Here is a 6,361-nt window from a genome sequence, read left to right as displayed (position 1 = left end):
TAAGGCTGCTATTAACATAGTGGAGCATGTGTCCTTATTACATGTTGGAGCATATTCTGGGTAGGAGTGGTATTGCTGGGTTCTCAGCTATGTCCAGTTTTCTGAGAAACCACCAGACTGAGTGGTTTTACGAGCTTGCAATCCCACCAGCAATGGAGGAGTGTTCCTCTTTCTCCACATCCTTGCCAGCATCTGCTGACACCTGAGTTTTTTATCTTAGCCATTCTGACTGGTGTGAGATGAACTCTCAGGGTTGTTTTGATTTGCATTTCCCTTATGATTAAGGATGTTGAACATTTGTTTAGGTGCTTCTCAGCCATTCAGTATTCCTCAGTTGAGAATCCTTTGTTTAGCTCTGTACACCATTTTTAATAGGGTTATTTGTTTCCTTGGAGTCCAACTTCTTGAGTTCTTTACATATATTGGATATTAGCCCTCTATTGGATGTAGGATTGGTAAAGATCTTTTCCCAATTTGTTGGTTGCCTTTTTTTCCTATTGACAGTGTCCTTTGCCTTACAGAAGCTTTGCAATTTATGAGGTCCCATTTGTCAATCCTTGATCTTAGAGCATAAGCTCTTGGTGCTCTGTTCAGGAATTTTTCTCCTGTGCCATGTGCTCAAGGCACTTTCTTTTCTATTAGTTTCAGTGTATCTGATTTTATTTGGAGGTCCTTGATCCATTTGGACTTGAGATTTGTATAAGGAGAAAAGACTGGATTGATTTGCATTCTTCTACATACTAACTGCCAGGAACCAGAATCATTTGTGGAAAATGCTGTCTTTTTTCCACTGGATGGTTTTTAGCTTCTTTGTCAAGGTCAAAAGACCATAGGCCTGTGGATTCATTTCTGAGTCTTCAATTCTATTCCATTGATCTTCCTGCCTGTCACTGTACCAATACCATGCAGGTTGTATCACAATTGCTCTGTAGTACAGCTTGAGGTCAAGCATGGTCATTCCCCCCAGAATTTCTTCTATCTTTGAAAATAGTTTTCGCTATCCTGTTTTATTATTATTATTTATTATTATTATTCCAAATGAATTTGCAAATTGCTATTTCTAACTCTATGAAGAATTGATTTGGAATTTTGATTGGGATTGCATTAAACCTGTAGATTGCTTTTGACAAGATGGTCATTTTTTACTATATTAATCCTGCCAATCCATGAGCATAGGAGATTTTTTTATCTTCTGAGATGTTCTCCAATTTTTTTCTTCAGAGAATTGAAGTTCTTATCATATAGATATTTCACTTGCTTAGTTAGAGTCACACCAACACCTTTTATATTATTTGTGATTATTGTGAAAGGTGGTTTTTTTCTAATTTCTTTCTCAGCCTGTTTATCCTTTGAGTAGAGGAAGGCAAATGATTTGTTTGAGTTAATTTTATATACAGCCACTTTGATGAAGTTGTTTATCATATTTAGGAGTTCTTTGTTAGAATTTTTTGGGTCACTTAACTATATTATCATTCATCTGCAAATAGTGATATTTTGACTTCTTCCTTTCCAATTTGTATCTGTTTGACCTTCTTTTTTTTTTTTTCTTTTTCTTTTTTTTCTAATTGTTCTGGATAGAACTTTGAGTACTGTATTGAACAGGAAGGGAGAGAATGGACAGCATTCTCTAGTCCCTCATTTTAGTGGGATTGCTTCAAGTTTCTCTCCATTTAGTTTGATATTGGCTACTGGTTTGCTATCTATTGCTCTTACTATGTTTAGGTATGAGCCTTGAATTCCTGATCTTTCCAAGACTTTTTATCATGAAGGCGTGTTGGATTTTGTCAAATGCTTGTTCAGCATCTAATGACATGATCATTTGTTTTTTTTTTTTTCCTTTGAGTTTGTTTATATAGTGNATTTCATTGATGGATTTCTGTATATTGAACTATCATTGCATCCCTAGTGTGAAGCCTACTTGATCATGATGGATGGTCATTTTTATGTGTTCTTGGATTCAGTTTGCAAGAATTTTATTGAATATTTTGCATCGATATTCATAAGGGAAATTGGTACGGAATTCTTTTTCTTTGTTGGGTCTTTGTGTGGTTTAGGTGTCAGAGTAATTGTGACTTCATAGAATGAATTGGGTGGTGTTCCTCTGTTTCTATTTTGTGGAATAATTTGAAAATTATTTATATTAGTTCTTTGAAGATCTGATAGAACTCTGCATTAAACCCATCTGGTCCTGGGCTCTTTTGGATGGTAGACTATTAATGACTGTTTCTATTTCTTTAGGGGATAAGGGACTGTTTAGATCATTTATCTGATCCTGATTTAACTTTGGTACCTGATATCTCTCTAGAAAATTGTCCATTTTATCCAGGTTTTCTAGTTTAGTTGAGTATAGGATTTTTGTAGTAGGATTTGATGATTTTTTTTTTAATTTCCTCAGATTCTGTTGTTATGTCTCCCTTTTCATTTCTGATTTTGTTAATTTGGATACTGTCACTGTTCCCTCTGGTTAGTTTGGCTAAGGGTTTATCTTTATTGTTGATTTTCTCAAAGAACCAGATTCTGGTTTGGTTGATTCTTTGTATAGCTATTTTTGTTTCTACTTGGTTGATATAAGCCCTGAGTTTGAAAATTTCCTGCATTTTAATTCTCTTGGGTGAATTTGCTTCTTTTTGTCCTAGAGCTTTCAGTTGTGCTATCAAGCTGCTAGTTTATGTTTTCTCCAGTTTCTTTTTGGAGGCACTCAGAGCTATGAGTTTTCCTCTTAGCATTGCTTTCATTGTGTTCCATATGTTTCGGTATGTTGTGGCTTCATTTTCATTAAATTCTAAAATGTCTTTAATTTCTTTCTTTATTTCTTCCTTCCCTAAGTTATCATTGAGTAGAACATTGTTCAGCTTCCATGTGTATGTGGGCTTTCAATTATTTTTGTTGTTATTGAAGACCAGTATTAGTCTGTAATGGTCTGTTAGGATGCATGGGATTATTTTAATCTTCTTGTATCTGTTGAAGCTTGTTTTGTGACCAATTGTATGGTCAATTTTGGAGAAGGTACCATGAGGTGCTGAGCAGAAAGCATATTCTTTTGTTTTAAGTATAAAATGTTCTCTACATATTTGTTAAATCCATTTGTTTCATAATTTCTGCTAGCTTCACTGTTTCTCTGTTTAGTTTCTGTTTCCATGATCTGTCCATTGTTGAGATTGGGGTGTTGAAGTCACTCACTATTATTGTGTGAGGTACAATGTGTGTTTTGGCCTTTAGTAAAGTTTCTTTTATGAATGTGGCTGCCCTTGCATTTGGAGTTAGATGTTCAGAACTGAGAGTTCTTCTTGGTAGATTTTACCTTTGATGAGTATGTAGTGTCCCTCCTTATATTTTTTGATTACTTTAGGTTGAAAGTTGATTTTATTCAATATTAGAATGGCTACTCCAGCTTGTTTCTTGGGATCATTTGCTTGGCTTGGAAAATTGTTTTCTATCCCTTTACTCTGAGGTAGTGTCTGTCTTTGTCACTGAGTTGGATTTCCTTTATGCAACAAAATGCTGGGTCTTGTTTACTTATCCAGTCTGTTAATCTGTGTCTTTTTATTGGAGAATTGAGTCCATTGATATTAAGAGATATTACAGAAAAATGATTGTTGCTTCCTCCTATTTTTGTTCTTAGAGGTGGAGTTATATTTATGTGGCTAACTTATTCTTGGTTTATTAAAAGAAGATTATTTTCTTGCTATTTTTAGGGAGTAGTTTCCCTCCTTGTGTTAGAGTTTCCCATTTCTTATCCTTTGAAGGGCTCGGTTTGTGGAAAGATATTGTCTAAATTTGTTTTTGTCATGGAATACCTTGGTTTCTCAATCTATGGTCATTGAGAGTTTTGCTGGGTATAGTAGTCTAGGCTGACATTTGGGTTCTCTTTGGGCCTCTACAACATGGGCCCAGGATCTTCTGGTTTACATAGTCTCTGGTGAGAAGTCTGGTGTAATTGTGATAGGTATGACTTTATATGTTACTAGACCTCTTTCCTTTACTGCTTTAAAAATATAGAATGCTTCATGAGCTTGCCTTTCATCCTTGCCCAGGGGCCATGCTAATCTTCTCTGTATCATTCCTTTTAGTTAGTCAGTTAAAGCAAAATAGGTGTATTATATTGCCAGAGCATTACAGTCAACGTATCAAATGAAACTGTAGTTTCTGAAGGTTTAGAAACCATTTCTAAATCATTTTTAGAGTGTCTAGGCTGGCCTTAAAGCCTTGGTCTTCCTTTCACAGTTACCTGAGTGCTACGATTATAAGTATGTGGCTCATATCATGTGTGTCCTTTTGTAATTGGGTTACCTAACTCAGGTTATCCTCCAGATCCATCCATTTGCCTAAGAATTTCATAAATTCATTGTTTTTAATAGCTGATTAGTACTCCATTGTGTAAATGTACCACATTTTCTGTATCCATTCCTCTGTTGAGGGACATCTGGGTTCTTTCCAGCTTCTGGCTTTTATAAATAAGGCTGCTATTAGCCCAGAAACTTAGAATACCCAAGGTACAATTTGCAAAACACAAGAAAATTAAGAAGAAGGAAGACCAAAGTGTGGATACTTCTATCCTTCTTAGAAGGGGGAACAAAATACCCATGGAAGGAGTTACAGAGACAAAGTTTGGAGTAGGAAGGATCACTCAGAGACTGCCCCACCCTGAGATCCATCCAATAAACAACCACCAAACCCAGACACTATTGCATATGCCAACAACATTTTGCTGACAGGACCCTGATATAGCTATCTCTTGTGAAGCTAAGCCATTGCCTGGCAAATACAGAAATGGATGCTCACAGTCACCTATTGGATGTAACACAGGGTCCCCAATGTAGGAACTAGAGAAAGTACCCAAGGAGTTAAAGGGGTCTGCAACCCTATTGGAGGAACAACAATATAAACTAACCAGTACCCCCAGAGCTTTTGTCTCTAGTTGCATATGTAGCTAAGGATCACCTAGTTGGCCATCAGTGGGAGGAGAAGCCCTTGATTTGGTGAAGATTATATGCCCCAGTACAGGAAAATGCCAGGGCCAGGAAGCAGGAGAGGGTGGGTTGAGGAGCAGAGTTGGGGGCAGGGTATAGGGGACTTCCAAAGAGGAAACTAGGAGAGGGGATAGCATTTGAAATGTAAATGAAGAAAATATCTAATAAAAAAAATAAGTATGTGGCTCAATAATACACCCCTAAGATGCGTATTCAACATGGATACTGTCCCCATGGAATGTTGACAGGAGTGCTAAAGAAATCTAAGAGATGAGGGCACATAGAAGCACAACTCTTACCACATATCCTTGGAGGTTCCATTCAGTATCCTCAGTATCTATACAGTATGGAAGGCATAAGCAAAGCTATGTAAACCAGAAAGTGGCAATGCCAAGGAGTCTGTCTTGCATGCTATTAGAAAAGTCAAAATGCTTATTTTAGCTTTATATTTAAGTTCTATTAGACAAATGACACATTTATCATATATTTATATGATGCTCAAAAACAGATATACAGTACAGAATTGGTAAATCTTTATGCTTAAGAGGGTTTTCTAATTAGGACTAGAATAAAAGTTTTTTGACTGAATATCTTTTGTTAGGTCATACTGTACCTTTTCTCTTTCATGTAAACAAATTCTCCACTTGTCTTCTATACGATCAAGTTTATAATATTTTGGGGAACAAAGGGTGAAGAAATTCTACCTTCATTTAATAAAGTCATTATGTATGAAGCTTACATTGTTAAGTCTTAATAGACCTTTCCCTTTATTTCCCTTTATTTCTTCTTAAATTTTATCTATAGTATTTAGAATTAGTATTTATCTATAGTATTTAGAAATGTGTGGTCTTTTCCTTACATTGAACAATGAATACCAACAAACACGGAAAAATATATTACTTGAAGTTTTGTGTGGACACTGATTATTCTATCCACCTGCCCATATCTTCTCTATTTAATTCAATATTGCTGAAAGAATCAACCGCACACCACGCTTTCAGATGAAAAAGTTCAGAGGTTTTCTTTCCAGAGTTCTCTATTTTTAAAGGAATCCACAGAACAGGAGTAATAATGTGTTTCTAGGGGGAAGGGAAATTACAGAACAATATGATTTTTTTTCTCTCACTCTGTTCTTTTCCTACTTGAGGAATGATGCATTGGGAGTAAAATGCCTGTATTTCTTTGTGAGAGATTCACAATAAACACCTCTTTATAGGGCATACAAAAATGACCTAGCAGCCTTGAAAGTGTTATTTTAAAGTCTATTACATTTTGTACTAACATTTCTAAATGGAAGCCTTTTTCTTGCTTGATAACTTTGATTTTCCAATATTGCATATGATCATGTGCCTTAATGTGCAAATTCAAATTCCAAAAGACATCTTATTTTT

General features: G+C 35.7%; 1 non-coding gene across 1 annotated transcript; it reads right to left on the bottom strand.

The window, feature by feature from the left end:
• Positions 1–3,989: 3,989 nt before the first annotated feature.
• LOC115031145 lies at positions 3,990–4,092 on the bottom strand. The gene has a single exon (XR_003836770.1). It is a non-coding gene; the product is annotated as a U6 spliceosomal RNA (small nuclear RNA).
• Positions 4,093–6,361: the final 2,269 nt, after the last annotated feature.

The sequence above is a fragment of the Mus caroli genome, chromosome 5 (assembly GCF_900094665.2).
Source record: "Mus caroli chromosome 5, CAROLI_EIJ_v1.1, whole genome shotgun sequence".
Lineage (NCBI taxonomy): Eukaryota > Metazoa > Chordata > Mammalia > Rodentia > Muridae > Mus > Mus caroli.
This window is presented reverse-complemented; position numbering and strand designations above follow the sequence as displayed.